Raw genomic sequence first — 12,044 nt, forward strand, 5'->3', positions numbered from 1 at the left:
CCACTCTCCGCCATCAAAAGGCACCGTCTTCAAGGCCAGGCACATCTGAGTGCTGCTGTGCAACCTACTAGCTGTGGACCAAATGCAAGTTTCTTAACCTTGCTGAGGCTTAGTTTCCTCAGCTGAAAACTGAATATAAATCATCAATTCCTTCTTTTTGTGGTCGTTTCGAAGATAAGAGAAAATGCAGCCAAAGTACATAGTAAAGGTACCCAATACATAGCTACTGTTATCACAGGCCAGAACTTTTCACCTAGATTAATACAGACATCTCCTAATCTAAGTCTCTACCTGCATCTCTCTCTCCATTTTGACCCCACTAGTCTAACGCTAGCAGATTAATTATCCCAGGTGACAGCTTTCATATTATTTGCCTGCTCAAAGGCCTTCAGTGGCTCCCACTGTTCTCACATCAATCCCAACTTCTCAGCCAAGTGTGGAAGATTATCTACAATAATGGCTCCATCCTGCCACACTGGCCTGTTCCACCAATCCCATCCTCACTGCAAGTGTCTTCTGGAAGCAGCCTTCTAAAACGGCTCGCAATAACACCTGCCTCCCAGTATTCACGCCCTTGTGTAACTGCCTCCTGACCCACAGAAACTGCAAGTTCATAAAAGTCATTTTAAGCCATAATCACATCTGAGCTGTTGCTCCTTGACTCACACTTGCCCTTCCCACAACATCTCAGCCTGCTGCAATTCCGCCCAGCCTGCAAGGCCCACCTCAGATGCCATGCACACCCTGAGCCTTTCTTAAGGCTCCATCAACCAGCCTCCTCTGGAAGCTGTCCCCTCCTCCCCACAACGTTCCCACACATATCTCCATCACTGCATCTGTCACACTGTATCATTATCAATCTGCTTATCTGCATGCAAAACGACACACGTCAAGGTTACTCACTGCAGCAAGAGTGGAAATCACCTGCACATCCACGAATAAACAGGAGAATGGCACACCCACACAAGAGAAGAGGGAGCAGCGACAAAGAATGAGGAAGCTCCACAGGCAGTGGTATGCAAAGAGGGACAACGTTCAAGACATGAGGCAAGTGGCAGTCCACTGAGTATGGCAGATAGCCATCTGCCTGGAAAATACTGATGTAATAACAGAGAAGGTAAAGGTGCAGGCTCATGAGTGAAGGTGAGGGGGCACGGGGCAGCCGAGAGACAAGCGAGGGAAAGAGGGAATGTCTTCTGAATTTTGTAGCATGTCAAGAATTATCTATCAAAAACAAACAGCTCTAAAAGACTGAAAGCTTTCCGCCTAAGATCCAGAACAAGATAAGGATGTCCATTCTTACCCCTTCTATTCAATACTGTACTGGAGATTCTAGCCAGGACAATTAGGTGAGAAAAAGAAATGAAAGTTATTTGGATTGAAAAGAAAAAGGTGAAACCACCTCAGAGGCCAGCCCGGTGGCATAGTGGTTAAGTGTGCATGCTCCACTTCGGTGGCCCAGGGTCTGCAGGTTCGGATCCCGGGCGTAAACCTAGCACCGATGGTCAAGCCACGCTGTGGTCGCATCCCACATACAAAACAGAGGAAGACCAGCACAGATGTTAGCTCAGGGACAATCTTCCTCAAGCAAAAAGAGGAAGACTGGCAACAGGTGTTAGCTCAGGGCCGATCTTCCTCACCAAAAAAAAAAAAAAAAAAGAATTACCATATGACCCAGTAATTCTACTTCTGAGTAAAACAACAAAATTGAAAGGAGGGACATGAACAGATATTTGTGCATCCATGTCTACAGCAGCACATTCACAATAGCCAAAAGGTAAAAGTAACAGATGAAGAGATCATCAACAGATGAATGGATCGACAAAAGGTGGTATGTACAAACAGTGGAACATTATTCAGCCTTAAAAAGAAAGGAAATTCTGGCACATGCTACAATATGAATGAAGCCTGAAGACATGTTAAGTGAAATAAGTTAGTCACAAAAGGACAAACACTGTATGATTTCACTCATATGACATACTTAGGGTAGTCAAATTCACTGAGACAGAAAATAGAATGGTTTTGCCAGGGGCTGGGGGGAGAGGAAAACGGGGAGTTATTATTTAGTGGGTACAGTTTCATTTTTGCAAGATATAAAAAAGTTCTGGAGATGGATGGTAGTGATGGTTGTACAACAATGTGAATGTACTTAATGTCACTGAAAAGTATGTTTAAAAAAATGATTAAAACGGTAACTTTTACGTTATGTATATTTTATAATTAAAAATAAATAACCAATAAACATAAACAAATAAATGAGTGAGGGCATGGTACAGCCACTTTGGACAACAGTTTGGTAGTTCCTCAAAATGTTAAACACAGAGTTACCATATGACCCAGCAATTCCACTCCTAGGTATATTCCCGAAAGAACTTAAAGCATATGTTCACACAAAAGCCTGTAAATGAATGTTCACAGCAGCCAAAAAATGGAAACAATCCAAATGTCCATCAACTGATGAATGGATAAACAAAATGTGTATCCCGTACAGTGGAATATTATTCAGCCATAAAAAGGAGTGAAGTACCATTAGATGCTACAATATGGATGAACCTTGGAAACATTATGCTAAGTGAAAGAAGCTAGACATAAAAGGCCACATATTGTATGGATCCCACTTATACAAAATGTCCAAAAGAGGGACATCCATAGAAAAGGACAGTAGATTAGCAGTTGCCAGGGGACAGATGAGGAGAGGGTTGTATTGGGAGTAACTACTAACAGGTATAGCGTTTGTTTTGGGGATGATGGAAATGACCTGGAATTAGATACTGGCAATGGTTGTACAACACAGTAAATATACCAAAAACCATTGAAGTGTACACTTTAAAGTGGTGAATTTTATATTATGTGAAGTATATCTCAATTTTACAATGCTACAGAAAAGCAGAGAATATAAAGTGAACCACTCACATTCTGCCTGTGGCTCAGTGATTCAGAAGCTTGTCCCTGTCCTTGCTCTCCTGCCCTGCAAGGCTGCCTGTCCACCTCCTCCACTTCTGTGTCCCCTGGCACTCCCTGACTGTTCACCAGCCCATCATCTCCTGACTTCCCACTTTCTGACTCTTGGACAAGGCCTGCCCCAGCCTCACTGGACCCACCCCTTTCCTGGCAGGTCTCCACCACCTACTCAGACCCACCCAAGACCGTCTGGAGGCTGAGACACCAGCCCCACGAGTCACCCCAGATGAGTTGCCCAATGACCAGGACTGCGGTTACAAACGTGTGTCAGCTGAGGGATATGGTTTCACATAGGAACTTAATTATAGCTTAGGAGTGGAGGAAGGGAGACAGTAGAGTAGGCTTCGAGGGGACATACAGGAAGCCACTCTGCTCTGCAGCCCAGAGAGTATCTGCCAGGTCTCGCCAGGACTAGGATCCACAGGAAAACAAGTATTATCCAGTCAGGCCCACAGGAACACACGACTTATGGAAATCATCCTGTTCATAAGCATGAATTCCTGGCCCCGCCATGCAGCACCAGCCCGTGTGCAGACCAGAGCGGCCCAGAAAAAAGCTGAGATGCCAAGTCTCACTTCCCTTCAGTGCTCAGATAAGCCTTCTCCTCACCTACCGCCAGAGACCCCATTTTACTCTGTGCATAGGTTGTTCCTCCCAGAATATTTCATCTTCAGTTTTCTCCCTGGCTCTGAGCTGCTTTTCTAGAATGGAATCTGAGCTATGGATCCTGAGGATGCTGGGAATACCTTCCCCTTGCCTGACTACTATGCTCAGATCCCTGCCTCCTGCCCAGGGAGATGCCATGTGGAGCACCTGTGGCACACAGGTGTCAGTAGGACCCGGTAGCTGGGTATACCAGACCTGTCAAACCACCTGGCCTGGGCACTGCCAGGTGGGGAAAGCAGACCTGGCAGAAGTTCATAGAAAGAGCAGAGCCTGGGTGGAGAAGTGTGTTCCATCAAGACATATTTCTTTCTGCCCTACTTCCAGCCCATATCCAGGCCCCTTATTCTCCAGGCCTCTTCCTGGTCAGCTTGCTTGCTGTCTCAGTGAGAAGTCCCCACTATCAATGACCTGCTACCTGAGCTGCCCCCTTCAACCCATCACCCAATTTCTTCTCACTGCTTCAAGACCCCAGGCCCTCCTCTCTGTCATTCTTCCCAAGACCCCACCCCTAGCCCAGGCATGACCCTTCCCATGTCCTCTCTGTGTACCTTTTTTTGAAGCTCCCTAGAGGTTTCTCCCTAAAAGCCATGGAAAGAAACCTTCAGACTGGAGGTGGTATCCTTTTCAGGGTTTGTATGGAAGAAATAAAAAAGGCAGAGGGGTGGGTAGGGAGAGCAGATGGCAGGGGGTGGGCTGGCGAGCACGGATGAAGACAGATGGGGAGAGGCAGAGACTGACTTCACGCACCTCTCTGCCCTCCACTACTTAAGCCATTACCCCAATGAACAACCACACGGCTCTTCCCAAATGCTTCTCTTTGGGCAAAATGCCTTTCTTTGCTCACTCAAAAAGGGCAGGAAAGGTCAGAGAGCAAACAGATGTAATCAAACCACCCAAAAAATGGGAAAGGCAAGTCACAAAACCAAATGTTAAAGAGTATCTCATTTCTGAAACAAAAAATAGGTATACAAAGTCAGTAAAATCTGAAAGAGCACAGACCAAAATTTACAGCAGTCACTGATGGATGGTATTATTATCTATGACTTCTATTTCTTCTCAGTGCTTACTTGTATTTTCTAATTGTCTATAATGAATAAACACTACTTAGATAACAAAAGATTTTATTTTATTTTTTTAAAGATTGGCACCTGAAGTAACAACTGTTGCCAATCTTTTTTTTTTCTTCTTCTTCTCCCCAAAGCCCCCCAGTACATAGTTGTATATTCTAGTTGTGAGCGCCTCTGGTTGTGCTATGTGGGACGCCGTCTCAGCATGGCTCGATGAGTGGTGCCATGCCCACGCCCAGGATCTGAACCGGTGAAACCCCGGGCCACCAAAGCGGAGAGCACAAACTTAACCACTCGGCCATGGGGCTGGTCCCAAAAACATTTTAAAGTAAATTAAAAACCCCACACACAGAAATTCTTGCGCCCAAGTGCCAGCCCCAGATCCTAAAAAAGACAGCTTCCCAAATTCCCCCTCTCCTGGCCATTGGTGGCGTCTGATTAATTTCTAAGCCCCCAAATACAAGTTTCCAAAGATGTCTTTCACTGTTACTAGCTAGCTAAACAGTGCCAGTGGCAAGCCCTTCCCCTAAAACCTTGGGCCCAACCACCCAGAACCACGTGGCAGTGTCTGTACCCATGGGACACAGGGCCCCGACCCCTCCAGAACTCACATCCAAAAGCCAGGGCCTCAGAAAGGAGCAAAAGCAAAAACAGGGCCTGGGGACTATTGACATCCTCAGGCTGGAAGACTCCTCACCTCCCCTGGTTGCCTCTTCCAGGGCCCAGGCGGGGGCTGGCAGGGCGGATGGTGGCAGCTGCCATGGGAACTACCCTGTGGGGTCCCGCAGGCAGTCAGTGACTGGAGTCAACACCTGCTCCAGCCAACATTCAGATACAAAGAGGAAGACAGTTTTGAAGTTCTGTTCAGTCCAATCAACATTTACTGGCAGCCCCCTGTGGGGCTGGGTGCAGAGATAATCGGATAAAACAATCAGGCTCAATGAGCACCTCCTCTGTCTTGAGATGGACAGCTCCTTTAATCCTCAAGTCATCCCTGAGGGGTAGGGAGGGTCTACAATTATCTCCCCTGTTACAGATGAGGAAGCCTTGAAGGATAAAGTGACTTGCCCAAGGCCACGAGCAGAGCCTGAATTTAGTCCCACCCAATCCTAACCACTGCCCCATATTATCTCAAAGTTCTCATCCTCAGAAACAGCGAGAGGGCTAGAAATACAAAGAGTGCTACATGCTACTTCCTGTTCTGCTCATTCCCTTCTGAGAAGCCAAAGAAACGAGCAGTACTGCTGTCCCTCTATCCAGGATCCCCTGGCCTAGAGCCGGCCGGAGGAGGGACCATTAAGCCAGGAAGGTGGGCACAGTCCCCAGAGCTCAGCCAAGGCCACCGCTGAGATGCCAAGTATGCCTTCCCCGTACTCCAACCCCTGCCTCCAGCCAGGAAGTGGGAGAAGAAAAAAATACAGCTCTCTAAAAATAAAGCAGGGATGGAAAGGTGCAAGAAAGGAGACGAATGGAATGCCACTGCTGGTTTGACCAGCAAGTCCTGCTGGTCTAGGTAGGACTTGTATTGCTGAGCAAGACAGGTACCAAGAGCCCCCGATTCTTCCTCAGCCTCTGCTCACAGCCTGCAGAGGCATACCTGCACACATTCGAACAGCCTGGAAAGCCCAAGCTAAGGTGACATGAGCAGGAAGAGCAGAGTTACTAAACTGAGAACAAGGGCTCCAAAGGACTCAAACCCCAGCTCTGTCATTTGTCAGCTGTATGACTCAAGCAAGCTGTTCAACCTTTCTGATCCTACACCTCCTCATCTCTTCCATGGGAATACCAATACCCACATCTTGCAGGTTGGTGTGAGGGTGAGTGAGCTCATCTACGGAGTAACACCTGGCCCAAGGGAGAAACTGAATAAAGGCAATTTCCCTTCCTTCCTTCACTCCATATGTGCACATTTGGGCCACGTTCTCTTTCTCTCCCTTCACCAGACTGAAAGCAGGTTGATTAACCACTTGGAGCAAAGACTGTTTTTTCCTCCTATGAGTCCCTCCCACCCTACATACCTGGCCTACCAGTTGGCTGCTTATTTCTCATGGTTCTAGGGGGCTGCTCAACGCCCTGAAGCAGATCCAGGGAGCCACTAGGCACAGCCACTCTCAGGGCCTCCTCTGCCCACTGACCTGGAAGGAGACTCTGCAGGGGGGCCCAAAGCCTGCCAACGTTTTGCTTCTGCTCAGTGACCAACAAGGGACTCTGCTGTGCTCGAAAGCAGGGAGTGTTCTCTGCAGCCAACACCCATCTGGCCAGTCAAGCAGGTAATTCCCAAGCTAGAAGAACTAGATTCCACCAGCCATCCTTCTGTGGGGAGGCCCTGAAATGTGGTGATCAAAGATAGCGACTTTATATCAGTTGGGTTCAAATCCAAGCTTTGCCATGATTAGTTGTGCAGCTCTGGGCAGTTTTCCTAACCAGTCTGAGCCTCAGCATCCTCATCAGTAAAAAGGGCACGATGATTCCTCCCTCTTAGAGTTGTGTGAACAAGGTGATGCATGTAAAGTGATTAGCACAGTGCATTCAACACGTGACAGCCATATTCCACTCAGCCCCCGGGCAGCTACTGGCTTCTGCTGAGAATGAGAAGGCAACCAGACACAGGTGAGCCCAGCTCCTGAAGAACTCTCAGTCCAAGAGCAGAGCCCCGAACATGGGCATTAACTCCACCATAAACACCATGGTAGGTGCCGATGCCAGAGGTGTGAGAAGGGAGCCTTACCAGACCTGCAGAGGAGGAAGCCGGGGAGGAGGAGGCAACTGGAAAAGACTCTGCCAAAGCCAAAAATCTCAGCTGTCTCCACTGAGCTTCAACCGAAGGGAGGGGCGACAACTGGGCAAGGGGTCCTAGAATGAACATGTCAGCTTCAGTTTCCTCTACAGATGTCTGACTGCTGCTCCACGAAATGACTTCGCAGACAGGGCTCTGGTGCAGGCTAGTGCTAGGGCCACTCTGTGGGAAGAAGGCCACTTAGGCCAGCCATCCAGCAACCCTTCCATCTGACAAGTGCCTAGTGAGCATCTCTGCACAAGGCACTTGCCCATTGAGGAGCCAATTTATGGGGAGATGATCTCTGATCATGGTTAATGGGCACCCCTCAGGACTGAGGATGTGACCGTGCATCACTGGCTGCTCCCTTGTGACGAAACAAGGTCTCTGATTCATAGAGAACATCAGATGGATGGACTAGTTCTTCCTCATGACAGAAGTGGAAAGCAGAAAGGAGGGCAAGGTTCAGGCTGCAGTCCACAGAGAGCAAGCAGCACAGGGAGAAGCTCTGGGAGTGCTGAACCAGCTCAAGAGAGGTACTTCTTGGTTATCTACACCGTGCCCAGGGTGGGAGTACAAAAGTGAATCAAAAACAGATGGTCCTGGTAGTGCAGGAGAAGACAAGGCTACCCCAGGCTTCAGAGGACAGAGGAGGCCTTGGCCTTGGCCTGGGTGCAGATATGCCTACTAGGTCAGGCAAAGGGCTAGAAAACAGACAAAATATTTTTCTAAAAGGAGACACACTGAAGATATGAAAGGCAAATTGTTAAGCAGCTACTGAAGTACCCTGGGGTATTGGGATCCCCAAAAGAAAAGTCACAAGAATCACACACCATATAAACAGGGCAGGATTAATACAATTTTGATTGGATGCATTTCTCAGTTTGGGAATTTATTTACCCAGTGATCTTCACTCCGGAGACAGAAATTATTATCAATTTGTTTACGACCAGAGAATTTTTACTTTTCAATGACAATCAATTTGGTGCCATTATTTAAAGCAGGTTCTGGGCAGTCACCCAGGACTATAACACTGGGGACACAGGCAGGAGGATTTAATCTGTGTAGACAGTGTGTACCTGGCCCCCAGATGACAACGAAGCTCACCACAGTCTACTGTCATGGAAACCAACCCCAAAACTGCCTGGTGCGAATGGCCACCCTGCATTTCTCAGCACAGTCTACCGTTTGTCATGACGGACTATCCTTTTAGAAAGTGCCAGAGAATGGGGCCGCCCCAGTGGCACAGAGGTTAAGTGCGCATGTTCCACTTCGGCGGCCCAGGGTTCGCCGGTTCAGATCCCTGGTGCAGACATGGCACTGCTCAGTAAGCCATGCTGTGGTAGGCGTCCCACATATAAAGTGGAAGATGAGCATGGATGTGAGCTCAGGGCCAGTCTCCTCAGTGAAAAGAGGAGGATTGGCAGCAGATGTTAGCTCAGGGCTAATCTTCCTCAACAACAACAAAAAAGTAAGTGCCAGAGCACCAGAACTGTCATGGGGTCACTATCTGGGAGGGAGGGAGTTTTCAAGCTGGGCTTACTTGACCTTTTGGGATCTGATTCTCGGAAATCCAAGCATCACTGTGAAGACCTGGAGGAGGTAGAGTCCTGTGGTCTGGAACAGCCCCTCCAGGAATGGGGGTCTGACTGCTGAGAGCCTGGGTGACAACCACAAATGTGCAGTGGCACAAGCTCGTGCTTCGCTCTCTTCCTCCGGCAGCCACCTGGGGGAGTCACGGGGAAGAAGGCAGGCTGCAGTGCAGCTCCTGGGAGGAAAGGGCAGGGAGAGGAGGGCGCCATGAGGAAAGCATTTCAGGTGGGCAACTGTGGGACCCCCAGTGGGAAGACCAGGAGGGGTGGAGTGGAAAGAAGTGGCAGGCTCGGGGGCCTGGAGGTCCTTATGGGGCTGAGAAGGAGGGTGATGGAAGTGAGGATCCCCAGAAACCACCCCAGAACTGCCTGGTGCGAGTGGCCAACCTCACTTCTAGGTAGTCAGCTCTACGCCACCACTGACAGTGTAACTGCTTTCAATATTCAGAAAGAGGAGGTTGCTCTTCTTCCCCCCTCATCTAACATTTTAAGTTGATTCTGTCTACCTGCTGATATCCCCTAGGCAGGTATGACGTGACAAAATATCCTCTGGAAAGGAATTGAGGAACACAAGCATAAAGATGGAGTGGTAGTGTGAGGAGAGAGAAAGGAAGGAAGGGGCAAAGGGCTGCGTGAAGCAAGAGATTTTCTAGTACTTCAGGGTCATTGGTGATCCGGCCCCTAATCACACCTCTGACCTCATCTTCTATTCTCTTCCTCCCTCACTCCACTACAGCCACACTGGCTCCCTGACTATTCCTCAAACACATCAGCCACGTTCCTGTCTCAGGGCCTTTGCACTTGCTTCCCTCTGCCTTCTTCCCAGACATGGGTCACTCTCCTCTTTCAGCTCAAACGTTACCTTCTCAGCAAGGCCTTCCCCAAACCCTCTATTTAAAACTGCCACTACCTCCTTCCTACTTTATATTTCGATATAGCATTTATCACCACCTGACATGTGATTTACTTAATTTACTTACTTAATCCCTCCCCTTTCCCTACCACAACCACCATGAGAGCAGGAGATGAAACTCTTTATTTGATCTGAGTGAAGGTGTGGGGCGAGCTCCAAAAGCAAAGATCAGATACTATCTGAGCCCTTCTCTTTTGCTCCCAACAAGTCCGTGAAAGGTTCCCCCAAGGAGCATATTCTCTCGAATATTAGTCTGGAAAAAGGCTGGACCAAGAATCTCCACCTGCCATGAAAGGGATTCTCTTCGATCACCTTAAAACAAGAACAAGGATCAGCCAAGTCACCACCTGCGCCTGGAGGCGGATGAGCCCTGGAGTAGTTTCCTGTTGCCACTCTAACAAACCACCACAAACTTAATGGCTTAAAACAAAACATATTTATTATCTTACAGCTCTGGAGGTCACAAGTCCAAAATTAGTTTTACTGGGCCAAAACCAAGGTACTGGCAGCGCCACACTTCCTCCCGAGGTTCTAGGGGAGCACGTTTCCTTGGCTTTTCCAGCTTCTAGAGCTGCATTCCTTGAATTCCTTGGCCTCTTCCTCCATCTTCAGAGCCAGCAACATAGCATTTTGTTGCAGTAGTCACACTGCCTTCTTCTCTATCACATCTCCCCTTGCCTTCCTCTTAAAAGGACGCTTGTGATTGCACTTAAGGCCCACCGGACAATCCACGATAATCTCTCCATCTCAAGATCCTTAACTCAGTCACATCTGCAAAGTCCATTGTGCCATATATGGTAGCACCCACAGGTCCCAGGGGTTACGACCTAGATATGCTTGGGGGTCATTTCCCTGTCTAACAAAGGCAGACTCCAAGAGTTTGGGAGAAACATAGTTCAGACATCTGGTCCACATGAAAGAAGAGTCAGATCAGGAGTTTTGGCAGCAACCCGAACCAGAGTCTTTCTTTTCCTGTAATTGCCTGCTATTAACTAGTGGGTGGGGAATTAATTTCACGAAACTGAGCACTAGTTTTCTCTTCTCCAACCTGAGGCCCCCAGTGGACCACTCAAGAGTCTAGGATGTGCGTGCTGAGGGTCAATGGGAACCCATCAGGATCCCTACACGGTTCCGAAGGCTTTCACAGGAGGGGAAGTTGCAAAGAAATCATGTGGGCCAAAGGACAAGCTTGAGCTCAGGGAAGGCAGGGAAGCTTTCTCTCATGAGAAGTGCCCAGGGTGGAGGGTTCCAAGAACCCATCTGAGTTTGAAGAGGAAGACTGCTATGATGAGAGTGCCCAATCAGGTAGCAATGTCCAACACAGGAACAGACAGGTTAGTGACAGTTCACATGCTACATGTTACCAATTCTGCTCTACGTGGTACCTCTGGGAGGTACAAGAAGGTGACTTCTGCCCAGACACTAAAAGACTTGGAGAAGCAAAGCGTGAGAAACAAAACCACTCCAGGAGAAGGCTTTACACCTCGGACACTGTCCCTCTGCTGTGTAGACATGATGTGGTTTCTTACTTAGTTGGAAAATGCTGCTCACTGTGAACCATTTCACTACTCAGCAAAGCCCTCAAGGGCCCAGTGAGGTGACTGAGGAGGGTAAATTTCCAATGTAAGAACGGTATGCTTATCTTACTGGTTTTCTTGATGTGAGTTCACCAGGGGACCTAGCTGGCCAGAAATATTTAGTGGGGAAACGATAGAGCAGTGGTTTTCAATCAGGAGTGATTTTGCTCCTAGGGGACATGTGGCAATGTCTGGAGACATTCCTGGTTTTCACAACTAGGGGTGGCGGGTGCTATTGGCATCTAAGACTAGAAGCCAGGAATGATGTTAAACATCCTGCAACACACAGACAATCCACAAAACAAAGAATCACCTGGCCCAAAATGTCGATAGTGCTGGGGCTGAGAAACCCTGTGCTAGAGGAAACGGAACTGGCGGCGAAGAAAATAAAGTGAGAATTATGAACAAGGAAATGTTTTAGGCAATTCAGGGAAACTGAGGAAAACCACACCTTGCTTGCTTGTTTGGAAAAGGGGATGATGAGTAGAGCTC

General features: G+C 48.3%; 1 protein-coding gene across 3 annotated transcripts in view; it reads right to left on the bottom strand.

Moving 5' to 3' along the window:
• The window catches only part of PPARD (peroxisome proliferator activated receptor delta), a 73,106-nt gene that overhangs the window by 53,911 nt on the left and 7,151 nt on the right, over nucleotides 1-12,044 (bottom strand). The window contains exon 3 of one of the 3 annotated variants that reach the window (XM_070515038.1): nucleotides 9,014-9,238. The exons of the other annotated variants lie outside the window; for them this stretch is intronic. The gene's annotated coding sequence lies outside the window, so the exon portion shown is untranslated. The remainder of the gene's footprint in view (nucleotides 1-9,013; nucleotides 9,239-12,044) is intronic. 3 annotated transcript variants of the gene reach the window in all.

This window comes from Equus asinus, chromosome 8 (genome assembly GCF_041296235.1).
Source record: "Equus asinus isolate D_3611 breed Donkey chromosome 8, EquAss-T2T_v2, whole genome shotgun sequence".
NCBI lineage: Eukaryota > Metazoa > Chordata > Mammalia > Perissodactyla > Equidae > Equus > Equus asinus.